The sequence below is a fragment of the Aquila chrysaetos genome, chromosome 2, assembly GCF_900496995.4.
Source record: "Aquila chrysaetos chrysaetos chromosome 2, bAquChr1.4, whole genome shotgun sequence".
In the NCBI taxonomy this organism is placed as follows: Eukaryota; Metazoa; Chordata; class Aves; order Accipitriformes; family Accipitridae; genus Aquila; species Aquila chrysaetos.
Window position 1 is genome coordinate 77790171 of NC_044005.1, and position 26799 is coordinate 77816969.

Genomic DNA, 26799 nt, shown 5'->3' on the forward strand with positions numbered 1-26799 from the left:
CTGATTTAAGACTGCTTTAGCCCTTATACTGCTGAGTGGACCTGTGTTGTGGGGAAGAAGGGGCAACTGTTTCTCATTAGGACACAGACAAAAAGCTGCGAGCATAAAATAAAGGTATGGAAAGCATCTTCCTTGCAGTAGTGTCAGCTGGACCCAGTTCTAAGCCTGTCTACTACTTTTCTGTGGTTATACATGTGGGTTTTTTCCACTGCCAACCGGCTGTTTGATGTTCGTGAAGGTGCTTGCACAGCGGGGCCAAAGCTTACATGTTCCTGCCTGGGTACGCACCATGAGGTGCACGCGGTCTGCCTTGTGTTCAGAAGTGCTTATTGTCTACAACTTCTCTTGACTAACTAAGTGTACTCATTCATTGTAGCTAAAATAGATTTTAAAATGTTTCTGGGAAGGGTATTGGTGCTTTAAGTCCCTCAACCCTCTGGCACTTGCTGTCTGATATATGGGACCATGGGTGACTAGACTTGGTCATATCGCTGTCAGTGCTTCTCTTGCAGAGAAGTTTTCTAAACCGGTGGCAGACTACACTTGCTAGGGGTATTGAGTTAGAAGATAGTGTTATATGCAGATATGCATTCTCCTCTATGAAAGCTGTAGAATAAGTAAATGCTCCTAACTGCATCTGTAGAGTGTCTGCTGTCTGTTTTAGATACTAGTGAAGTATCTTTGTTCCTAGAGATTCAGTAGCTCCTAATAAAACTTGTACAGTTCAACTTCTAATGTATGGATACAGCATTTTTGCTTTAAGTAAGTCGTTTTTAACTTTCTAAAGATGTTTCCACGGCTGCAGCAAATCTGTTCTGTCGTGTGAAGTATGTGAGTGGAAACAGCATGTGCTAAAAATTGCATCATGAACTAAATCAGGGTTGTGACATCCATTATATATTGAGAAATAGTTTGCATTGAATTTCAGTTGCTTACTGAAAAGGACGTCTGAAGGTATAAATCCTCTAGTTCTCATTGTAAGCAATAAATCATCTCTCTGATTTGATTGCATTTTGTCTTATGTCACTAATACTGTGCTTTAATTTGCTGGAATTGATTTGCTGGAACCAGTTTTCTCCTCTTGAGGGAACTGTCAGCTGGTGGGATGAAAGTTTCTTTGAGCTGACCAAAGAAGTAACTAATGGACCTTTTCCAGTCTCTTTAAACTTAACAAGAGCAAAATATTTGCATTTTAGAAAACAAGGTGTATGCTTTCAAATCTGGTCAGAGAAATTACTATTGTTTGCAGTAAATTCTGCTGCAGAAAATTTGTGTCAACCCTCTACCTTTCTAAAGAATCTGAAGATGCATGATGTAAAACTGAACATTATGCAGTCTTCACTTCCACATTTATAATTTCAGAATGGAGGATTTTATTGTTTAAAAAATTTAAAATCTAAACCTAACTTAACTTTCAACTTCCTCTTCCGTTCCCATTTTAGCATCTCTCGACATTACTGTTGTGTTGGCGGGAGGTGTCATGTCACTGGGCTCTCGAGAACAAAGTTTTCTGACACTGGCATGAACAGCACCAGGACAGATTTTCTGTTATGAAGAGGGTGTATATGTTACCATGCTGCTTAAATTTGGTTTTTGACCTCTGCTGAAGTGGCTAATGGTGACGACAGAATAATTTCTGATACTGTCCTGTGGTAGTTTCAGTGCAGCTTGTGCAGCCTGCCGGGGCTGTGAGCAGGCAAATGTCAGTCGCTGCAACCTTGAAGAGAGAGTAGGGTATTTCTAGCTGGAAACGTGTCAGAATAGGTAGACATCATGGGTCTTTCATCTCATCACAAGGCGCTCCAATTATTTCGCATAGCCTCCTAACAAACAGCCCGTGTGGCACTTGCCGTCAGCCCTCTCTTCGGGTTTGTGTTTAGCGCAGAAGGTAAAATCGGGATGTTGCTGAACCCTGCCTAACATGTCAGTTCTTCAGATAAGACCCGTAGAATTGCAGCGCTGGTCAAAAATATCTCCAGAAAGGAAGTACCGGAGCTGCTTACATCCCTTTCTTCTCCCTTTAATATTTGGCAGGCTTTCACTTAGCTTGGTCAGGAAGTTAATATGGGGTGGTAGTTGGAGAGGTCACTTATATCGAGCAAACTGAAATACTAGCTGCCTGCTCTCATCTTTAGCCAGGAAGGGCACAGGCAGAACCGTAGGTGGTCGCTTGATTTTTGTTTTGTTTTGGTTTTTTTTTAAATTTTATTTTATTTTTTTCCTATGCTGCTTCTAAGATTTCCTGGTGTTGTAAGACTTGGGAAGGAAAACAAAGCCTCTGTCCACTGTTTGATGGTTGGGTCTAGAAGGGGTTTCTTGTAAATTACTTTTTGTGAGAAGTAGCCTGCTAAGTTTTGTAGCAGAAAGAAGCTCTGGAGGTGAGTGGCACCATTCCAGGTTAGCACAATGATTCACAGCCCTGAGCAGGGCAACAGGATGCGATTTAGCAGCCTTGATGGGGGAGGAGGCATGGAAACTTTTAAAAATATTATTTCCATTGCCAGGCCATTTACTTACGAAAATTCTTATGCTGGAGCCTGTCTCTGCCCTTATCTTCTGCTGCTGACCCTCGGGTTTCTTCCTTCCTGCTTCTCGGATGGAGCCTGGATATCCACGTTGCCTCTAACTGATGCTTCTTTGCCTCCTGCTTCCTACCAGCCGTGTCTGTCATAGTCATCAGGCGGGTTGTAGGGCTGGAAGTGAGGTAGAAACAAGAAAAAAATGTGATGCATTTTGCTCTTAGGCCTGCTTGCCTTGTCTTATACATTGACCATATGATGTTAGGAGTTTGATTCGTAGGCAAAATGCATGCAGAGAACAGCTTTCTGCTTTATTCCTGTGTTAGTAACAGAGATTGAAAACTCTTCAATTACCAGATGGATGGGGTTTTCCAAAAGTTATAATTCTCATGAACTTTGTGAAGCTTAGATTTTATATTTATATATCCTACTCTTGGATTATAGTTGTCTGTATTTATTTGTTTAAATATAGGGTACAGCGTGTACTATTTTGATGTACTATTTTTGATGATCACTGTATTGTTCCACTTCCTTAAAATAAATAAAATAAAAATAGGCTAATACTTAGCAGCGTGCTAAGTGGTGAAAGGTTGATGCTAATTAAATAGGGTTGTCAAAGTGCATATATGAAGAATTACAGATGGTGCAGAACCTTTGTAAATGCTTCAGCTACCCCTGCCTTTAGACTGCCCAACTTTGTGAAAATACAAAGTTTTTCAGTGCATTTAAAAAAAAATAAATCAAAAAACCACAACCAAAAAGTATTCCTTTGTTTTGTATTGGCACTATTTGAGCCCCTTATTTGTACATGTATAAGTTAGGCAGCAAGAGGAGAGGTGGGGATGGAAATACAGAACTGTTGCTAAATTGGTACCTTTCAGTTCCTTTGTTCAGCATAAGATTTACTTTAACCGCAGTAAAATAGATGTGGTTTTTAAAGAAGCCTTCATATAAAATAACTAAAAAAATGCATCAACATTTGACTAATGCTTAATTTACTACTTTTTAATGAAAAAAAAAAACCAACACCCAAACCAAACCCCAAGCTTGCTGCTTGCTTCATTTTTTTCTTCATACTATTTTTGTTCCAAAGTATCCTATCGGTGACATTGCTGTTTCTGTAAACACTGTCCATGGGCTGGCTCCGGGACTCTGTTTGTTCAGAGTGTGATTTGGGAGACTCCCTTCCAACAGAGGAAATGGGCCGATGCGTTAAGCTCTCGCTGGAGATTGTTCACGTCCACAGAAGCTATATCCTCTGCAGGAAAACAGAGCTTGGATTCATGCCACAGCGTGTCCGTGATGTTAACGAGTGGGAGAAGCCCTGTGTTCGTTGCCCGCTTCAGCAGTAATCTGCTAATTCAGGGAGGGGGTGAGAAAACAAAGTGGAGTTTGATGAAATTTAAATGTGACACTTAATCCTGTTAGTACACAGAGGGAAAAGCTTTGTGTTGCGTGGAGGGGAGGGAGAGGAGCTATTGAATTTACCTGAAATCTATGCATCAGGAAAAACCAGATCAAATGGGATCTGGATCCATGCCTCGTTTCAAAGACATCGTCTTTGCCAAACAGAAACCTCAGCTGAGTTTCTGTAAAACTGAAGCCCTGCTTGTTTTCATCCCGCAGCAACTGTTGTTTAATACAGATGAGCAACTTGATCTTCATGGGTTGCTCACATACCATAGTGATGAGCCTCACCGAAATACTAATGAAGAAGTTTTAAGTTTACTGCCTATTTAGGAGAAAAGGAAGTATGTTCAGGTGAGTTTGGTACTACCTTTATGTTCAAGTGGCGAGTTTAAATCCTTTTTTCAGTTTTAGCGTTGCTGCTTCAAGTAATACCTATTAATGCTCTCAAATTTTTTCTTTGGTGGTGTTAATTTGGCAGCCTGAGCCTAAAATGGGCTAAATAACTTAAAAAAGTCGTCAGTTGCTCAGTGTGACTGCAGCGTGCGGTGGTGCTGAGCATCGTGGTTTCTGTGAGATCCCTGATGTAGCTCTGGATCACAACGGGTGGATGTGCTGGGGGGAGCACGGGGCAAGGCAGCACTGGTGGGGCTGGTAAGCCAGTAACACCAGTTCATTGCTTAAATGTTTTTTTTTGTAGGCAGCGTGAAGAGGAAGGAGGAGGACTGTGCGGGAGGCTATGGAGTTGGAAATTGCATTTCTGTTAAGACGCAATGTAGAGGAAACCACAAATGAGGCTTGAGAGAAACTGCACCGTGGCGGGCAGAGGCTGACATTGTGATAACTGGAGGTAGAGAAGGTGGTTTAATGGGGGGAAAGATGATTGTAGACCTTGACAGGCCTAGCCCATGACAGTAGCTGCTGTTTGATTCAACTGAGAAGGGGTAGCCATAAGAGAATGTAAAGGGATGACTTTTAAGACTATTCTTTCTGGCAGTAGTTTTCTGAATGGGAGTCACAGCAAGATTTTTTGCCTTTCCTTCATTGGAGAACATTGTGTAAAAGTGAACCTGGAAGAGGAAGGGTCACTGGATGGGACAGAAACATAAGGATCAGTTGAAAGGGCTGCAATTTAGATTTTAGGCATAAAGAATCCGCAAGACTGGGTGTTGGGCTGCGTCTGTGGAGTTGCAAGTATTAATGATGTGTTTGAGTTGGCAGGCATATTTTTCTTGAAGCAATGGAGAGATGAAGAAAGATTTCATATGTACCATTGGACACAGATTTGAAGTAGAGGCAGTTTTCCGGACCATGTTCACAAGGGTGGCAATTTTTTAAAAATTGCTAAGTAGATCACCCAGAGACTGAATGTCCAGAAGAGCTTCTGAGGATCTCTGCTTTAAAAACAAATTGAAGATCTTCAGATGGGGGTGGGGGGGGAAGTAGCTGAATGAGAGAGCTAGGTCTGGGCTGTCACAGAAAAGATGATTGACAACTCAAAATGCATGGGGATGGAACAGTGCAAATACCTTTGGACTTTGGCAAGAACACTGTTAGCTAAGTTAACCTGAAGAAGGTCTAGGATGGGAATAGAAAAGTGAAACTTGAGGCGAGTGGTGTGCTTACAGATTAAATGAAAATCTGGGTAGTGAATGAAGAGGTGAGGAGATTGAAGGATCGAAGATGGGGAAAATAGCTAAAGGATGGAAATTCCCTAATAATGCATACATTTCCATAAAACTTACTTGTAAATCCTTAAAAAAGGAATATCATTAAAAAGAAATGAACCAACAAAACTATTTTAACATGGTTATAGTAACCTTAAGCATTAGCAATAGGAAATGCTTCCTGCATTGCTTAATTCTTGCTCTGTGAATTTAATAGCATTCTTAAACCAACAGCGGCAAGAAAAATTGACTGTACAAGTCTTTCAAGCATTGTGCCAAACCTCATTCCTACTTGCCAACCTAAAATGTTGTCATTTTTACGTGGACAATTTCCCTTTCTTAAAAGCATCTTTATCTAGAACTTTTTTCGGTAGAGGAAAAAGGATGCATCCACCATATTCCATCTGGTCGGTTATGCAAATACTGCCTTGTAACTATTGAAATGCCAGCCTCTATCAAAGCCTCACAGCTTGAATACCATTTGCTGCAGTTCATTCAGCAGCAGAGCTAGCTGCCTGGTGGGTGTAGAGGAAATGTTAGAGGCTAGCTGAATGTAGTTTAGGTAATTTAGAGAAGGACGCAAAAACCCCTTTGACGCGCAAGGGTAAACTTTTAATTCAAAGATTTTAGGAAATGAAGTTGCACTAAACAGTAACTGACTGTAAGCTTGTTTCTACTCAAATTTTGCTGCTGATGTGAAGTATTAAGTAACTTTTAAGTGCAGCTTTGCACTTTTGCTCCTGCAGAAGCTGAAATTCTTCTTTCCTTCTGAAAACTTTGATTTTGAAGAAGTTAGATTTCCTAGGGAAAAGGGGCCAGCTATTCTGTTATTCTGGCACAGTGTGCAAGCTGGCTGTTGAGTCATGTACTCTTGATGCTAGTAATGTTCTTGAGAGTTCCTGAAGAGAGAGTGACTGGAATAGTACTTGTCACCTGGGCATATCGAACTCAGACTGAGCAAGTGGCACGTGTAAAACTGAGGCACTTGGGGTTGGTTTTTCCATGTTTTGAACGTGCAAAAAGGGGACGAAAAATGACTTGCAGAAGAGCTGTTGTAGAAACAAGTGTTTACGTGTAGAGAATTTGAGGGAGAGAAGTTAACAGAGAGAAACTATGAGCCTCAAGGGTCTTTGCTACAATTAGAGCCAAGACTCATGAATTAAAAATTCCAGTTTAGAGAGTGCACATAAATTACCTCTTGTTTTAACCTGACAAAGGCTTGCAGTTGTATGGAACAAAATAGGAATTGTGCAAAGGTTTCCTGATGAAACTCAAAAGCAAGGTGAAACATGCTTGTAGGTTTTATATTTAATTAAGCACTTAGTCAGGTTTGCAACAAAACTTGCCTTCCCTCCTGAGTCTGTGATCAGACTCCTCCAAGAGAAACTTCTGAGACTACGTAGCTCACCTGAATTGGAGGGAGGTTCCAGGGCTTAGTTTTGGTACAAAGTTAGAGGCGCTTTTCCTTTGGACATAATTTTGATACCATGTTAAGTGGTTTGGGGGTTTCCTGTGAAGCGATTTACTTCAGATTCATTTTTTGCGGTTGCTGCTGCTCAGCTACTAGGTAGTTTGTACTCCATCTCCCCTTCAGAATTATTAAGGTAAATCTTCTAGGATGCTGTCTGCCTCTCTGCTTTTTATTTCTCTTTTCCATATTAATATCCAAGTTGTCCAGCATCTATATTAAGAAAACATAAATGCTCCAAAAAAGACTCTGTCTATCTGTATTTTTGCCGCTCTTCCAATTTTACTCGAGATATGAAACCATACAAAGGAAGTCTAAGAGCGCGGTAGGCTTAAAACTTAAGTTGAAGCCTCAGAGCTGTGCTAAAACTGCCCTATAAGGCATGACACAGATTTTTCAGCAAATTCCCTTCCTAGCTGTCAGCCTAAAAAGTTCATTTTCTGTTCACGGGTTTTTAATTTAACATAAAGTTTCCTTAAAATATATAATTTGCAAAGTTTCTTACATTGGACTGTAAGAATATATGTGCACTGAGTTGACTGCATTTGGTAAGAAAATTGAAGAAGTTTTTGTAAGGTCATGCAATAAGCCAGCATTAAAACCATAAACCTGGTTTCTTACATTACTCTTGTACTTTAGAAATGAATTAAAAACAAAGTTCTCCTAGTGTAAAATTCCATAGGTCAATGTATTTTTGTTGCTTTGCTTACCTGCATATTTCTCACAAAACAGTAATCAGGATGTCACTTGTAGAAACCAAGCAAAGAATTCTCAAATTCTGGTGTTCTCTTAATATGTGTTTTTGCTTCAGAGTAAGACTTGTTGATTGTGGTAGGATAGAAAGCTCAATCTATAAACTACGAAAGCTGAAAATTCTTGTGAAGACTAAATAATAAAGGTTACATTTAGGATGGAGGAGTGGTTTCATTCCTTTTTTGATTGTTTTTAATCTATGCACTAATGGTCTAAAGTAAGTCCTGCCCTTTAAGTAGCCTGTGAAACTTTTCTAGTTATTGGCTTTAGTAGCAAAGTGCGTAACTGAATTTGGACATTGAGCAGCAAAAATGTTTTTGTGCCACATTTGTCTTGCTGAAACTAATTTCTACCATTGAGAAATTGTAAATTTTCATATTTATTTGCATGAAGAAATGAGATAAATGCTGCTGTTAGAATTTTCTAAGTAAAATCTCCTCAGCTGGAGATGCTCTGGAGACACTTTCCTTATAACTCTTGTCAAAAATCAATGAGACAGGGAGAAGGTGGAGGGAGCCTCTGCTGTACCACAAGGACAATCATGCTAAAGCTTGTTTTGCAGAAAAGCTTTATTTAGCTTAGCAACCTCATTGCTAAATATTCCCCAACACTTTGCAGCATAACCTAGGGAGACTAAAGTTATTTAGGAGCAGAGGGAATGCGAACGTGTGGGGCGAAGACGTGTGCCGTAGCTAGAGAGTCTGACGAGCATGAGGAAGGAGGGCATTGAAACTTAATTGGAGATTATTTAATATCAAGCTGGTTCTTGATGTCCTGCGGCAGTAGAAAATGATGCCTATTCTTCCAGCTTTGTATTTCATTTTTTTTGCAAGTTGATAACATGCAAATGAGATCATATAGCACGCACCAGGGGCTGCTTCTCCCTATGAAAGTGAGACTTCCTATGTTGTGTGACTCTTTCCATTCAGGACTGATGGCAGGGCTGGATTTGTGTACCTGGACAGCTGGGGGTGTGTTAAATAAATACCCTTATCAGCCTGGAGTGGAGGGTTGAACTAGCAATTCTCCGGGCTGTACTGACATCTGGTGGCGGTTTATATATTCATATAGTATTTGAAATGTTTTTCATTGAAAGATGGAGGGGTGGCAGTTACCTATCCACAGTCTGCTTGTGTTTGTATTTTGGGCTGTTCCACTGTATTTTGTGGCTTCTATGTGGTGGCCATTCTTCTCCCACTATCTTGCTTCCCCGGGGGAAAAAAAAAAAAGTTTAAAATTACTGAAACTAATGTTTCTTTTGGCTAGTTTAAAAATGTACTAAAGACTTTAATTTCAGATTTTTTTTTTTTTTTATTCTGTGTGTGTCTTATAGCAGTTACATAGAAGAGGAAACATATTTATTATTTTATGTTTTATGCCCTCCCTTCAAAGAGCTGCAAGGCTTGTGAAGGAAATGAATGGGATAGTTTTCTTTCTTCAAAGCCAAAGGCACATACAGTTGCTAAAGGAAAGCCCTGAGATCCACCTCTGTTTTTAGGTCTTCCCCATCCAACAGAGACCCTGGGGTTCCTCCTTACATACCCAGATATATAAGTGCACGTATCCAAAACGTAACACAGAATGATCAGGACAGGAAAAAACATAGAATTCATTGGCACAGGCTTGAAGTAATCTTAGAATCATGCCAGGGGTTTTTTTTTGGAGAAAGTCAGTAACAGATCATTGTTACCAGGACCAGAAGTTGTTCACTGAAGCTGCGCGCCCTTCCAGGAGCAGGCAGGTGAGAGGAAAAACTTGGCAATTTTGAGGGAAATGCTGCTTCATGTAGTAGGAGAGCAGCAGAAGTGAGCGGTTTGTGGTCTTCGCTGCTGCCACCTGAGGATGGAGACGTATGAAGGGGGATCCGCCGGACCCTAGCTAAGCTCTAAGGCTGCCTGCCGCTGTCTGCTCCTTCCCAAGTCCCAGTCTCAATCCTTACTTCAAATTGACGTGGCTGTTGTGCTTCGTATGTTGCTGGTTGCTTTTCGAGGGGTGGCAGCTCAGTGGAAGAGGTGATTTGGGATATATCTCCAAATGTAAAGGACCACACAGTCTTTACTCCAGGACTCCACCAGGCAAGGAAGGAAGAGTTTTAAATACCTTGAAGTCTTCCCTAGGCCTGCTGCTTTTTAAGCTCTCTGGATTCAGGAGGGGGGTTACGGCACAAGTATTTTGCCCCTCAAGTGGGTCACTGCAGGTGGATCAGGTAGCCTCTTTGTAGGCAGATTAGCCTTCCCTGTGTGCGTTAGAGATGAATTTTGAGGGAGGTTTTGGAGACCGTTTTGAAATTTTTTCGTTTGTAAAAGGCAGTATAAGAGGGCTTACCATATAAATAATGCCTCATTAGTTTTGCTAATGCCATAATATTCATAATGTTCAGTGATACTTTCCCCATTTGGTAGGTCCCACCCACAGTGGTGTGTCTGATGCAGAGGTAGCAGAAAGATAAGCTTTTTCAGAGGGCTGCAAGTACATGGAAAGTAGCAGGATGTCAGCTCATGCAACAAAGCTGTAAAGGTGTTATACCTTACACTATAGATAATTTTCTCCCTGTTTACAAACTGAGGGTCATTTTTCTTTATTTTCCAGTCATCTGCTGTTGGCTGATATAGTCGAGTGGTTCTTGACTGTGACAAATGTTCTGTAAAGTGAGCAGTGAGTAATTTGCATATGTTGGCGCCCAACTTCTTGTCATCACGAGAAATTAAATATCTAACTTGCTAAAAAGGGAAGAGAATAGGTTTTCTTTTCAGTCCTTCCATTTCGTGCTTTGTTGTGAAATGAAAGCAAATGAACGACTGCAGTCTCTTTACAGCGTGGCCTGCGTCGTGCAATTCAGAATCTCTTTCTTCCAGGTGACGGCAGGGCAGTGCTTCAGTTGGGTTTCGGGGTGGTTGGGTTTTGTTGTTGCACTGCATTCTTTCAGCAGCTGCTTCTTTTGTAAAACTCTGTATTATCGTTCAGTATTATCGTATATACCTCAAGAGTAGGATAATGAAGGCAAGGGAGGGAGAACAGATTCTAGGATCAGCTAAATAACTGTTTCACTAACACCTTGCCTCTTGGAGATCTGGAGGAGAAGGCTTTTTTGCAGCAGTTTATCCTTACTGTTGTGATAGATAGCTTTGCTGAGACCATGATCACCTGTGTGGCTATCTGTGCAGGTAGTGCCTTCCTTTAACTCCCTCAGCTGCAGAATTTTAGCCTAGCTTTGTGCAGGACTTGCTGGCAAATTGCCAGCTTTATTCCTTCTCAGACACCTATAGAAGGACATGCTTTGCAATGAAAGCTGGTGGGGTTTGGGGTTGGTTTTTGGGTTTTTGTTTTGGTTTGGTTTTTTTTTTTTTGCTGCTCTCTGGGGACCTAGACGTAGATGAGGAACTGTGCCTGGCAAGTGGTGGGCATCTATTTTGGCAAAGGGATGTGTTGCGTGTAACTTCCTACCCCTCCCCAAGTATCTCACCTTAGAAGCATCATTCAGACTTCATAAATACTGGTAAAAATGAGTCACCTGAAATGATTTGGAAGTCAAAGGCAGTCAACAGAGAAGCAGGAGAAACATAGTGGACCTGCGCTTACTGTAATCATTTCATTGCTGTCATGTTCTCCTGTCGCTTGTTTTGGATGTAAACCTTTCAGAATGGGAAATACTGTGTTGAATATAAATGCTTTTCCCAGAAGATTTCCTTAAATTGCTTGAAGTTGTTATGACTATCTGGTGGGAAGCATATCTGAAGTATATATGCAAAACTGGCTTTTAAAGTCCTGAGTCGCTTATGTCATTCATTTAAATGCTGAAGCCGGAGAATATATAGTAAGTCTCAAAAGTGTTTGGGATTCCATAATAGTATGAAACAATAGTATATTGCTTAGTTTTTATTGTGATTTTTCTTGTTCTGAATTTCTGGATTGTTTTTTCCTTCACCTGTTTATTTCCTTGTCACTGCATCATTTGCCTTGACAAGTTTTCTTCCTTTGTGTGCTGACAGCATGTTGCTTGTTATTGCACTAGCTCTCAAATTTTCTTAGATATGAGGCCAACAGATCCAATAGTTCATAGGTTTAGTTTGAAAGCAGAATTCTTTCTTGCTATAAAAAAAAAAGCCGAAGCAGGCATTTTGGGTTTTTTCCTGCTACTTACTTTTTAGCAAATACAATATCCATGCTCTCTGAATTTACATAGTTAGGGGTTTTTTTTGCCTTAGGGACATACTGGATTATTGGGGGGGGTGGGGGGGTATAATTTTTTTTTTTCTCCATTTATTTTCCATGTATTAAACTTGAGAAAACTGTTTTAGTGTTAGAGGGTCTAACATAGGTTAACATTTTCAAAGTCAACTGTCTGATTTTAAGCCCTGAAGTTTGAATTGTACTAGAAAAATAAAATAATAGTAAATAGAAATTATAACCAACAGTAATAAAAGATGCAAATCAAGATGATATCATGATTGACCACTTGAATATAAAAAAAAATTTCATCATAGCCCTTAGAGGATCAAAATAAGATCTGTGAACAATAGAAATATCGGATGCCTGGCTGCCAAAGGTTGAGAGTACTGTGGTAAATTCAGTCAGAGACTACCACAATGTCATTTTTCTGCTCTCTCTTGTAAAAGGTTGAAATGTCTTCTGCAAATCGTACTTAATATGGAAAACCTTGAATGAGGAATGTAAGGTCTCCAGCAGCTGTTCACATGAGACTTCAAAGCTGGCCCTGCCTCCAGTAGTGGCTGGGACTAGACAACCTCCTGAGATGTGTTCACACCTGGATTATTCTGAGATTTACTCTTTTTTTTTTTTTTTTTTTTTTTTTTTCCCCTTGCTCTGAGGGTGCAGCTCCATGATTTTCTTTCTGTACTTTATGCTTTTGTTTCTTCTGCTGGATTCATTGCTGAGCCAACACCAGGGTTTCTTGCAGGTTTTCCTGGCACTCTACCTGGTTTGGCTGCTTGATTAAAGGACAGGGATTTCCCTCTTCTGCTGTGTGTCTCTGAGAGATCCAACCCATGGCCCCAGTCAACATGTAAAATTAGTGGAGTTTTTTTTAGGAGAAGTGCATCTTCTGAGCGCAGAACTAGTGTAGGTTGTTTAGTTGCTGATTAGAGAACTGATTTATTCAGGACAGACGGCTTGAGAAGGAAACTTCTTAATTCTTGCAGGTTTTGCCTTCTTTGCCCTTGCAGTTTGTATTATTTTGTAGCAGACTGGAAGGTGAACGTGATCTGTACCTTCAGATTTATTTCAACTTTTTGGGCTCCTGCAAATCTCTAGGCCTTCTTATGAATGCTAAAGCGGGCAGTGCAATTACATAGTTCCCCTCTTTCCTTCTCCTGCTGCTGTAGTTCTTTGCCTCAACCAAAGGGATCCTCACCAGTGATTTTTTTGTGGCCACAGAACTGGGCTTTTAGATATGTGTCCTGATTTTCAGAAGTACTGGAATGAGATGTGGGTAATGGTAGAGGAGAAAATTGTAGTTACTTTCATCCAACTGAAACATACTTTATGCCAGTTTCTTCAGAAAGCTGGCCAATATACTGTGCTATAAATGGTGTTCATATAATGGTGAGAACAGTACCAGTATTGGGGCAACCTTCATGGTTAAGCTCTCAGGTAAAGCTCCTCTGCCTCTTCAATAGCAAATTAACTTTAAGAAAAGTTGGTTGCTGTGATGCTGTAAGACAATTCAGGTGCCCAGTCACTTGCACATGGGTATTTTTTGCACATGCATTGTTTTTTTAAAGTAGAAACTATTAATAATCTTGTCTCAAAGTGTTTCTGATGTTGTACTAAAACCTGTTTAAGTGGAATTTTTTTCTTCTGAGCATTTTGGCTTTTGTTCTACAGGAGAAAAACTTTTTGTTATTTATGATTGGATTCTCATTTTTTATGTTGTCTTTTCCTTTTCCCTTAGAGGTGATATGTTTAAGGAAACTGAATACTTAATCTGAAAATATAATCTCAAATATACCTAGACCGCTGTTAAGTAATCTGTTGTTCTATACTGAACTCTTTAATTTACCAAGTCGTGTCTTTAAAAGTATCCTCTTTTTCACGGTATTCAAAGGTGTCCCAGAACCATCATTCCTCCGATTATTAATAATAAGCCAAATATTGTAGGCATTCCTCTAAGCCAGCACTCTAGGTTATTGCTTTTAAACTGTGTTGAAAGCTTCCAGTCCTTTGGAAAAATTACGTGACTACTTTTACTTATGGAATGCAAATACAATTTTTCTGCTTGATTGATTGTTTGTTTGTTAGTGTATTTATGTGCACTCATTAAAATGGTGAATTCTCTCTTCTCTGCAGGCACAACTTCAAGACATTCAGGAGTACTTTGGAGTGAAGTGGCAGGAAGCCCTGCAATACCACGGTGGCAATAACAGTGGCTGTCCTCTGGAGATGCTAAAACTCAGCTTTATTTTGAACTTCTTTCTTACACCTCCCAACCTGTGTGCAAAGGACTTAACATTGATTTGGATTCATGCGGTATAAAATAGTCATGGGTATGGGCTTTTTTGCTCCCTTTACTTGACATCTGCGTGTTTCCAGCAATGAGTGATGAAGTCTGTACTAGGTCTGCTGACATTTGGTCTGTTTTTGAGAGTTCTGAGTGACAGGTACTGTAAACATCCTACACTCTCAGCTGTGGAAACTAAGAAAGCTGGGAGAAGGCTGTTTACTCTCCCTGCCTTGGAAATCGTCTGGAGGACAAGGGTGGAATATTGTGAGCTCTGTGTTGATTGTATTTCTGACAACCTGTATTTCATATTTTACATTATGGTGTCAGTAAACAAATAATAGCATTATATCATGTCATCAGTGTCTCATGTTCTGACTGAGGTCAGAAGGGCCTTACAATATGCTTTAGCTGCACTGCTGGCTTGAGGGAAACTTAAATAGTAGCAATGATACATTACAATACTTTCACCCTTAAGCAGTGATTAAAACAGACCCGTCGCGCTGTTTTTTTTATAGGTGGTGGTACATACAAGTTACAGGGTAGACATCCTCAGGTTGACACATCAGTAGTGTATTTAATCAAAATCAACCTTAAATGTTTGGTTCTTGTTTTCTAAGATCCACTCAATTCTTGTTTCCTACCCAAAAGGGTGTCAACCCATCAGAGGTGTCAACACTGGTTAACTCCATCTCTAAATTAACTGAATTAAAGATACAAAGGTATTTGCCTTGTGTTTTCCGCTTGCTGTTCCCTGCCACTTGCCCCCCAGACTGTATTATTCTTTGTACTTTGTCCTGGGAATCTTCCTCTTCCTCCCTGTGTTTCTTTCATTCTATTTGCCGTTAGACAAGTAGAGCTTCTCATTTTAAATGTAGAATAAGCTGAAAAAAAAAATTTTCCTTTTAAATCTAATATCCTGCTGGCATGGTCTAAATCCTCATGAAGTGTAGTTTTGCAGCTCTTCTTAAGCAGTGACTTTCACAGAAAGAATATTGTTTCCTCTTTTTTTTCTTTTTTTCTTATTTATGGAAGGGGACACCTTTTGTGCTCTAAGAAATTTTCGTAATACAGTTGAATTCAAAGATCGCCTTCCAGCTCCTTTTGCAATAGCATTCTTACGTCTTCAGATCCTGCTGCTTCAGCTCTTTAGCAAAGGCATTTAAATATAAAGTCTTTGAAATAAGAGCTGTTCTAAGAGTGTAAATATCAGGGTTTGGAAAGTGATGGGAGTGGGAAGACAACAGAAGAATGGTAAAAGATTGTGTAAGGGTTTGAAGTAGTACTTCAACAAAATGGACAAAAAAATTCAACTGTTAGGCAGAGCTAAAAAAAAAGTCAATTATTTGAAGCAGTAATTATTTTTCAGGCTCTGGCTTGCCTTCCTTTTGGAAAAAGAAATCAGAGGGCAAGCCAGAGTCACAGGGCCCGTTAGAGTGCTGTAGCCAAGGAGTAAGTTGATGAGTGAAAAGAAGGTTGAGGTCTGGCTGTGCAGTAACAAACACCGGCGCTTCAGGTTTGTGGGGGTTTAACTCATGATTTGTGTAGTAATTTCTAAGAAAAGCCGAGTTTGCCTCCTAAAATGATCATTTTAAGGAGACATTAGCTGTTCAGACTAGTCAAACGATAGAGGGTAGCATTTCCTCATACACATGGTTCCCTCGGCAGAGAGATATTTCCGCGGGTGGTGGAGCGCACAGTTACACCCTCCACTGCACGACAGTACTGCTTGTAGGCTATGCTGTTGGAGAGACAACCTCCTGAAAGGAGGTAACATCCTGAATTTGTGGTGTGTGGGTTTTCTATATTATTCTTACTTAAATTTGCTTTAGGTTTAGAATCATTATTTTGTGTCAACTGGAAAAAACTTCGCTCTGTTTAGCATTACTTATCTGTGCATTTAATAGTGAAATTCCATCTTCAGTTTCATCAGTGGAAGTGACCGCTGGAGTCTTTCTCATACATTCTTCCTTGGCCACGCTTTCCTGCCCTTTTACTTGTGCTGACCATGTTTGTTTAAACTGCGAGCTAATTCAGTGGCTTGACCTTGCTGAAAACTAAATAAGCAAAACAGCTTTTATGTGGATCAGCTGAGTAATGACTTACTCCACCACTGTGCTGTGGCCTAAAATGCTAGTAAAAATGCTAATTCCTTCAAATATGGCCACTTTTCTGAAGAGCTAGAGCAGAGTTTATTCTAAATAGATTATGAAATCCTAAAACAATAAAATGGTGAAATTACAGGATTCTGTATATTTTCATATTTTATTTGATATTAAATTATTTTGTTAATGCTCTTTGAATGCAATTGCAAGCATGGTGCTAAAATAAATTCAGATAAAATTGTTTTAATTAAATTTTTTTCATTTTTTGAACGCCATTCATGCTTCTCTGAAAGATTTGTTTGTAAAGTCTAATAACTAAATTGTGTTGGTAATAGGGAGCAACCAGTAATTTTGCTACCTCTAGGCCTTTAATTGTAAAGGTATCCTCTGATGTACTTGCACCATACCGAGCACTGTATAAATTGCATTATTTCTAGATCACAGAGGTTTTTTCCCCCAGGTATCACTTGCCAAGCTAAAGGCAAACGTTATGTCCTTTTCTCTTGTTAATCTCAGACTTCAAAGAGTTTTAAGATTCTTTCCAGTCTATCAATTAAATATAGAGCTTTCCCATTGTGAAAAAACATACAGGGCTGTTTCAAAAGCCTGTTGCCAGTAATGAGTTTTGGATTGGGTCCACGGAGAGGTAATCTGGATAGCTACCACAGCAAGTCATCTGGGGGAAATTGCTGATTGTAGGCATGAGCTTTTTTTTTTTTTTTTTCTTGAGGTGGGGTCCTGCCAAGATGCAAAAGTGACTTGGTCCAAGTGATTCTTGGCACCACCCAGGACAATAACATTCTTGCATGTTAAGCTCAACATGCTGCATTGATTGTGTTTTGGTTTGGGGGTTTTTTCTATCATGAAGAGGAGGACAGTTCTATCATGTTTCCTTATTTCTAAACTTGATTTTAGGTATTGTAATTTTCTCCCTATAACTCTTAACACAGAGGTGAAGCAGAATTTTTTCCTTTTTTTTCTTTTTTCTTTTTTTTTTTAGCTACATTTTTGATTACATAGTTGCTCTAGGTAATTGCCTGACATCCAGTTTTGGTAATGTAGGGCGTGACTGTGGGAAGAAGGAATGTGTGGGAGTCCTTGGGTAGAGCTGTTGCTTGTTTGGAGATTGTGACCTGACCTTGAGGTTTACCAGTGAAATATTAGAAAAACATTGTATTAAAAGTTTCAAAGAGCTGCTAGTGAGGGAAAGGAGAGGTGAAGGGGGAAAAGAGGTGACTGACTTATCCTCCAAAGGAGGAAAATAATATACTGTTGATTTTAAGTGTAAACACTTACTTGATGATTGTCCTGGTTTTGGCTGGGATAGAGTTAATTTTCTTTCTGGTAGCTGGTATAGTGTTATGTTTTGTATTTAGTATGAAAATAATGTTGATAACTGAAAACATCAGGGTGTTGTTGCTAAGTAGTGTTTAGTCTAAGTCAAGGATTTTTCAGCTTCTCATACCCAGCCAGCAAGAAGGCTGGAGGGGCACAAGGAGTTGGGAGGGGGCACAGCCAGGGCAAACTGGCCAAAGGGGTGTTCCAGACCATGTGATGTCATGCCCAGTATATAAACTGGGGGGAGTTGGCTGCGGGGGGTGGATCGCTGCTCGGGAACTGACTGGGCATCGGTCAGTGAGTGGTGAACAATCGCATTGTGCATCACTTGGTTTGTATATTCCAAATCTTTTATTATTAATATTGTTGTTGTTGTTATTATTTTCCTTTCTGTCCTATTAAACTGTCTTTATCTCAACCCACAAGTTTCACTTTTTTTCTACTCTGTCCCCCATCCCACTGGGTGGGGGGAGTGAGCGAGTGGCTGTGTGGTGCTTAGTTGCTGGCTGGGGTTAAACCGTGGCAATGATGCAGTGAAAGAGAGCAGCAGTTGTCCTTGATGCTTATACAAAAGTAGAGTTCTTTTTATGCAGTAAATCTCACTGTCCCTGATTCTAATTCAGTGTGGGAGAATTTAAAGGTCTGTGACAAGCTATTCTACTTTGAAGACCTATATCTAAACGGAAGAAGAAAAAAAGAGTTTGCTTTGAATGAAAGAGGAGAAGAAAAACACATTATGTGGACTTCAGTCATAACTGCCCCTGAAATGAGAGAGGGTATTCTAGATTTGAATTTTCTCTGTGCTATGATTGAGATAAAAACATGTAAAAACAACTGTCCTGCAAAATGCAAACAGGTGTGGGACATCTGCCACACAAATATGCGTTCATATGCAAACAAAGGTTTTTAAAGCTCTAAAAATACATTAATTTAAAATGTGAGCAAACACTTTTTTTCCTTTGATTCAGGCTTTCTTCAAAATTTGGTTCTGTGTTTTAAAAACCTTTTTTTGTAAATTGATTCTCTTATAAAGCACATTTAATTAAACAGAACACAAAAGCTGAAGCTTCTTTTATTCTTGTGTGAAACTTTGGTTCTTGTCAGCTCTGGGCTTTATCCAAGACCTACTTAGCTACAGTTAGGCTTTTGTTTCTGTATTTTTGACCTTTGGTTTTAAGGATGTTAGGGTGAATTAAATGGAAATATGCTTTTGTAGCAAGCACTTTATGTAATAAGCAAACTTCAGTGAAGCATTGCAGTCTGTAACTACAAAGTACCTCAGAAGAGAAGCTGAGGGCTTGCTTATTTTAAAGAGTGTAATATGATAGCTAAATTACACCTTATTTACCTCTCCAAAGGGGAGAGTAGAGTGAGGCTGTGTTGCATAAGCCTTACGTTTGCAGCACTGACTCCACTCCAGGAGAGGATCCAGTTTTGTTCCTGCTACAGTTAATGGGGGATTTTTGTTGCTGCCTTGGTCATGTTGTTAGGCTGTTAAAATAATACTGCGGAAAGATGGGCTCTAATCCTGGCTTTGGACAGACTCTCTGCACTTCATTTTCTCCTTTGTGAAAGATGACAGCACTTCCTCTGCAAACGCAGAAGCGCGCGTTGTTTAGGAGTCTCTCTCTTTGCGGTGAAGCATGTTTCCCAAAATCATACCATCACGAGGTAGTTTGTCTCATTGTGTTCCAGCCTTTCACTATGTTTTAGATAGGTTGCACTGTTCGGTCGTACCGCTGGGGAAGCAGAAAGGATGTGCTTATTACAAGACCTAATGCAGGGTTACGATAAAGGCTGCGAAGAGCTCCTTCTTGTGCTTCGGTTGCGATGCTGTCCTCCCACAGGTGCCAAGCGGGCGTACGGCACCTCTGCTCGTGGTGGTTTTAAGTGTGCGATACAGGGCAGCCCGCGGTTTGTACAGTCGTACCCCGGCGGCTGGGGTACTGAGAGCTGCCCAGCTGTGGCAGCGTGGAAGTCAGCTCCAAGCCAGCCTCACCCCACTTTCTGGTACCCTGGGTATATTCTTAGGCTACGGGAGGGTCCAGCAGACCCCGTTTCATTACTTAGCTCAGGAGAAACACACTGAGCATCGCCACCAACTAAGGACTTCTGGGCTTTGCGTCGTTTGAAGGCTGCCTTTCTCCAGTTGTTTCTATATAGCCTAAAGCACCTGCTGGCTCAGGTGTTCTGAAAAAGTGCTGCTAAAATAACTCGGCTCTGATGGGCAAGGAATAGGGTGATGTTGACAAATGAAATAATTCCAGGATCTATGAAATTCATGTTCTGTTCCTTGGCTAGAAATAGATGGCTCTGTATAGCTATGAACTTCATAAATAGTTGAACTTCGTGCAACTTGCCTAGCTTGCAAACGGTTTTAGTAAGGATGTTGAGATGCCACTAGATTATGCTTAGTTCACAAAGTACAGATGAAATATGCACAGTGGTAGATTTATTATTTTTTATTCTTAGCAGTGACTGTACTCACTGCATTGATATTAATGGAGCTGCTAATTAAGATCTTGCAGCTTGACTATGTGCACTTTAATGTGAGGTATTTAAAAGACGTGTAGATGTGGCACTTAGGGACATGGGTTAGTGATAGGCTTGGCAGTATTAGGTTTACGGTTGGACTCGATCTTAAAGGTCCTTTCCAACCTAAATGATTCAGTGATTCTATGATTCTAATTGATTAAATGCTACAATATTCTTTGTGCTGCCTGCATGGAAGAGCAAATCGAATCTAAATTGAAATAGATCATGTTTTATTGCCTTGGGGTAATTGTGTGTAGCGTACAGCCTTTGAAATTAGCAGTGACAAAACCAGTTGTCTTGGTTGCCACTCAGAGTAGGTGTGTGTCATAACGTATAGGTTTGCAAAAACAGGAGTGACCAAACTTGTCTGCTCTTTGCTGAAAGGTCCTGATACTCATGAAAAGTCCTACAGCCACTCGTGTTCACGGCTAGGAGTCCTTCATGTTGACTTCTGGGAACTCTGATGCTTCTGATGACTATTGCAGTGCCTCCCCTCTGACCCCAGGAAAGGGCTCTCCCGGGGTGTATTTATCACCTACTTTCCCTGTTGAAAGTGGAAAGTATCAGCTCCCTTTTGTTATCAACCTCGCTGAAGTTTGCATGCTCTAAAAGTCTCAGCAAGTACCCAAACTGAGGGGTGCTTGGTGATACTGCACCTTGGGAGACAAGCTCTACTGCTAACGAAGATCTATTTTCTGATACTTCCAGTGGCAAACTTTATGCTGACAGCGTGTTTTTACCTATCCTTAATGTTTCTGTCTCCTGCGGAGATGTGTGTGTGTTAGCTCAAACGCTTTTCCGTGGGACTTTGCTGCTCTTTATTTTGGAGATTTGGTTAGAGCTGTGTGAACTCAATGTCATATGGCTTGGTTAGGATAGGAAAGGAGTAGGACTGAAACTCAGAGGGCAAAAGAAGTTGAATGGAAAATATCTGGTAAGATTTTTTTTTATGAACTGCTGAGCTCTTCCAAGTGGGGGAGAAAAAGGATCAAAAATGAAAAATATTAAAGACAAGTTGATGTCTGAACTGTCAGTTCAGGAAACACCAGAGAGAAACTGAATGGAAAGTTTTCCCCTGAAGTCCCCATGGAATTTTTAAAGACAAATCTAAATGGAGAACAGCACAGATTTATGTCTTTGTCTACAGGAATGGAATAATTATTGGCAGCCAGAAAAGAAACTCCAGATTCTTGGCAGAAAAAGAAAGAGGTCCGGCTCAAAGACTTGAACCAAGTTGATTTAAGGTCTTTCATGGGCAAATGTAAGATTTTAGTATGTACAATAGAACAAATTTGTGGAAATGCGGAGGTGGGAAATGAAAAATGTTGGTTAGGGCTTGAAAACACATATACCTGTGCTTGGTTTCTTTGAGTATTTTTGCAGGCTGGAATGTTGTCTGAACATGTGCCAAATGCATTGTTTACAGCAAGTCAGGTAATTACCTATAAAGGAATATAGAAGTTCCTGCTTCAGATTGTGGTCTGTCACTTAATTTTAAAAGCAAGACTTATTTTGAGTATTTTTACAAAATTTAACAATTTCTATTTCACATTTTAATCTGGAATGAGAGGAAAGGTAGTTTATGCTTTCATCATCTCCCAGTTTCAGCAGTCTGAAAAACATATGTGGATTTTAGGTGCGTAAAAGTTCACAATGATTTCTTGATTGCTGTGTGGGGTGTTGTTTTGGGGGTTGTTTTTTGTTTTTGTTTTTTTTTTTAGTAGATCATGCGGTTCTTTTGATCTATTTGATGTTTTTGGCATTGTCTAAGGCACCGTTAGGCTGGTTTTACTCCCCTCTTGCCCTCTCTCTGTATTTGTGTCTAGTGAAGAGGGGGGAAGTAAGGATTTTGCTTCGGTCCATTTGAGTCAAGTTTCCTATACTGTGCAAAGATTTTTGGTGAGGCGTTCACAGGCTTTTTAATATTGCTGGTTGAGTACCATCCACTAGTTCTGCGGGGACGTGAGAGAAAGTCACGGACTGTGTGCTCTGAGGCTTGTACAGAGGGAGATGTTAGCAGGGCAGGAGCAGCAGGCTGGACCTCTGTGTCCTTGAAGCCTTCCCCTCCAACTCCCCTGCTGAACTTTAAAGAAACTTCACAGGTCTGTCCAGTTTAATTTCTCTTCAGATTAACCTGAAAGATGGACAAATGTATACGGCTGTCACTAGTAGGGCTAGTTCACATGGCTTAGCAATCTAAGGTGGTTTTTAACGTCTGCTCTTCTGAAGGGAATTTCAACCGAGACATCAAAAGGTATAGGCAGGGGGAGAGAGCTTCACTTTTTTAAGCAGGAACGTTGGCTTGTTACCTGGCTCCAGGGACTTGCCTATACATGGAGTTGTTCTGAACAGCTCTCCGTGATGCTTCTGTGAATAGAACAGGAGCTTCCAAAAATAATTTGAATCATCCATTACCTTTGAAATGCACACTCTGCTTTAATAGTAACAGATAGTCTTTAGGCATAGACAAGTTCTTGACAATTTGTTGAAAACCAAACCTTTTTGTGGAAATATTCTCTACTTCGAATGAATATTTGAGAAATGTGCTTGGATCCAGACTGTGGTTTGCGTGTGAACAGTGAGGGCAAACCTGCAGCACAGGCACTGGGACACAAGTGGGATGTGGGAGACCGAAACGCACATCTCTTCCACCCGATTCAAAAATGAAAGCAAGTGTTGAAATCTTGACAACTCTCACAAAACCAAAAAAGCACCTCAACCTGGGTATGTGCCCCCCAACTTCCCGTGCTCTCATATTCTGACCAACTTTACTCCACTGTTTGTTCATGGAAGATGCGGTTGTTTTATACTCTGAAGACCTTGACATGCAGCCTGCTTGAGAGTATATTTTCCAAATCAAGTCATCTTAATTTCTCATTTCTTAAATATAGAAGCATCCGGTTACATTTGGGATACAATTTTTTTTTTTCTGGGGAAGGGAGGTGGAGGAAAAAGAGAGTCAATCAATGCAGAAGAGAAGAAAGTAGAGAAGCATTTTTCAAAGAGCCAAAAGGTCCGACTTAATCCTTGCCGATGCTGACAGTCCTGTGGAGTTCAACATTCAGCAGCCGGGGCTATACCCTTCTGAGGTTGTGCCTTGCCTTTCACCAGCAGCTCCTGCTCTGTGTCCCTCTTGCTCCCCTGTCTGCTCCGTGGAGCTTGCCCGATCCCACTAAGGGGGACTGAGGACCAACTCTCAGCTGATCTGTCTCCTACATCTTGTGTTTCATAGCTAAGGAACTGAGAGAAATTGGGCTGAGAAGAGGTAGCTGCAACTCAAGAGGGGCTAAAGCTGGAATGGTTGCCAGCAGAAAGAGACCTAGAAACAGGGCTGCAGAAAGGCTTAGCAGAAGCAACCTGAGGATGGCTTGAGTGGAGGGAAGTCTTGGGAAACAAAGAGAAGAGCAAACCTGGGGAAGGACAGAGCTTGCTACTTAATATAGAGCATCAGCAGCTGATTTCACAGGAGAGGAGATGGCATGAAATCCTGCACAAGAGGGTGTAAAATGCAAAAGGTAGGCAATGTGTGTGTGTGTGTGTATATAATCAAAAGGCAGCAAAATGTGAGACTGCTCTGCCTTTGCGGGCTTGTAAGAGAGAAACTGGAAGTACTGTACCAGGAGAGGACAGTGAACCTTTTTTGGAAGATGGGACTTGATAGACCTTTAGCTTGAAACAGGCTTGTGTCCAGCTGATGCAGGGAGAACTTGTAATTGTTTGGAAAAGACCGTCTACGCCTATTGTAAGTCCTATTGCATGGGTTTCTCCCTTGGTGAAGGAAGGACTGGTCCTCCCACATCAGTCCACTGACAACCAGCTATTGCTCAGCCTCGAAAGGGCAAGGTCATCTGCTAAGAGCCTGGTCTGTGGTGTCACATTCCTCTGGAAGAAGACTTTTGCCGTGGTCACCCGTAGCCAAAGCCCCTGCACCATCAAAGGAAGATGCCAGGGACCGCAGCCTGATTCTGAGAGGGAGAGTTAATTCATCACAAAATTATCTTCTTGGGCATCCAAAACAAAAAGCAATATATAAAGCAGCCAAGGATTCAAATATATGTTACCCAAACCACCTGCGTCAAGTCAAGCTATTCTAAGAACTTGTCTTCTATTAACAAGTGATTTGGGAAGGCCTCCTTTGAACATCGTCCTCCTCCGGAGCAGCATTTTGGAGGTAGCTCTGCAGCGTCTGTAAGGTTCGTCAAGTCCTGAGGTACAAAACGGGAGCTGTCCATACTCCTGCGGTCCCTGTGGTGGCTAAAATCCCTACCGGCAGAATTAAAAGAAATAAAATGATTCCCTCCGTCCTCTGTGGGGCCCGTTTGGCTGGACCGGCGCCGGGACGAGGGGGTCGGTCCCGCCGTCCCCCCCGCCATCGCGCAGCCTTGCTCCGCCGAGGGACGCGTCCTCCCGCTCCGGTGCGTGAGACCACTGCCTTACGCTGCCCCGAGGAGAAACGGGATAATTTGAGGTAATGATCGAGTAATAAAGGTCGGGTCTTAATGAGTGAGGACGTAGCCGAGCTTAATAACTCCTGTTTTCCGACTGCTGTGTTCTGTTTCGGGACAGGAAAAGTGATTTTTCTGCTGTAATTCAGGGTGAATGCTGTACTCTGCTTTGTCTCCCTGCTCATTTAGGATTTAGGCAATAGATAGTTAAGGCACTCTGAAATATTTTTGCAGCTAGCTAGTCCATGAATTATAGCAGATTTGGCCTATTTTTGGAGGGGTTTGAGGCAGAGATGTTTACAACAGCTTGCAGAAAGGACAGGACTTGCTTTTGTAAAATTCTTAATGTGCCAGCATCTGGTACCTAAGTCTTGCTGCTAATCAGTCTGTAGGTTTTGGAAACCTTTTTTTTTTTTTTTCTTTCTCCCCCCCCCCCCCCCCCCCCCGTGTTTGTGGAGGTGGGGAGAGGTAAGACCTTCAAACCTAGCAGAGGCACAAAACTCTTGTTTGCTTTTTCAGATAGAGGTCCAGCTCCAAGCTGCACAGTTGACAGAGGCTAGCTATGACTGCACCTTACGTCTTGCTAATGCTTTTCAATTTATTTTTGTCACCTCACGAATACTACCTTCTCTGTCCCACTATATTCCGGAGGAAATCTTTGAGGAAAGACAGCAAAGGCCAAGATGATAACATTATACCATCCGAGATGGCTTTTTAAGGCTGGTATGAGACTCCATATCATTCCTTTGGTGCAGGAAAGGGAAATCTTTTATTTGAAGAAAGGTTGCGGACAACTCTAAACCCTGGAGCTTTGGGGAATAGTTTGTTTCCTGTTTTCATTTTGCTGAAATTTCAGATAAATTATTCTATCAAAATTTCTGTATAGCATTGGGCAGTAAAGTCAGTATGCTGGGCAGCTGTGGAAGGCTTCACTTTTTATGGTTCTTACAAGAAAAGATCGGGAGCAGGCGAGGCTTGTTCATTTGCATTACAGGAAAGCCCAGGGTACTGGCTTGTCTGTCGCTGCGGTATTTCATCTGTCCGCCCAGGCTTTCTCTCTGCATCCGACTCGGTTGAGCAACGTGGCTCCATTGATTTCTGTCAGCAACGCAGGGGGTTTCACTGGACAGATATTACACTATTCAAGGTCTAATCATCTTTGACATGAATGGGGAAGGAAAAAAAAATGCATTTCTGAGTGTGTGCCTGATGTCTGTTGACACACAACTTCTGTTGCAACCAGTGGGAAAGCTTGACTCAGGCTCAGCACCCCAGTCTTACTGTATCTTACAGCACAAGTACTGGTTTGGGGTTTGGTTTTTTTAATTGTAACTTGTGATTGTGCAAAGGTGTTAGTTTGACTTTTTTTAATTGCTCTTTCAGGAGCTCTAGGCTGTTGCTCAGGATAAACAATCAAACCGTTCTGGTGAGTGCTGCACTTTACGCCTTCGCACCTGAGTATGGTCATACTGAGGAAGCGACCAGCTCTGCTGAAAAAATCTGTGAGCTTGAGACATTTGTAAATAACAGGGTTGTTAGAAAGTCAGAAGACTAACCTTGCGCTATGTTAGGGTAACTGTAGGACCAATAAAATGAACGTTTGCAACTCAAGAAAAGCTTGAATTTCAAAATGCCTACTGTACCAACCCAGGCATGACTTGGCAGTAATTGCTGTAGGATATCTAAATTAAGCAATGAGGTTTCTGCTGTGGCAACTGTTAGGAAAGACTTTGCAATGCACATCAATTCCTCCAGGACCCAAATGCACTTTTCCTTTCAAGGGGGAGTTGTGGGTATCCAGATCCTTGCAGACAAGTTACTGAGGCCCTAAATCAGCAAAACGCTTTTAAGCGTATCCTTAAGCACTTTGTTGTTGGTGAAGGGGAGACATAAGCTCTTCATTATCTGTGCTGAACAGGGAGCTGGGAGGCTCCTTGAGTATCTTTTCAAACACTTATATGCTAGCTGTGCCCTGAAACGCAGAGCCCGAGAAGCTGCTGCCTTACCCTCTAGCTGCGCTTGTCTTCTGTGAATATGCTCACTAACCTTCAAGTAAATGGTGCCTTGCATCTGACTCTTTGTGGGAATTTTGCCTATCCCTAGTG

General features: G+C 41.1%; 1 protein-coding gene and 1 long non-coding RNA gene across 2 annotated transcripts in view; both read left to right on the forward strand.

Moving 5' to 3' along the window:
* Positions 1-26799, forward strand: part of OGFRL1 (opioid growth factor receptor like 1) — a 91018-nt gene that overhangs the window by 23617 nt on the left and 40602 nt on the right. The gene's annotated exons all lie outside the window — the stretch shown is intronic.
* Positions 1-26799, forward strand: part of LOC115351676 — a 54820-nt gene that overhangs the window by 5046 nt on the left and 22975 nt on the right. The window contains exons 2-3 of the long non-coding RNA XR_003926866.2: positions 14121-14317; positions 26078-26196. This is a non-coding gene — a long non-coding RNA (uncharacterized LOC115351676). The remainder of the gene's footprint in view (positions 1-14120; positions 14318-26077; positions 26197-26799) is intronic.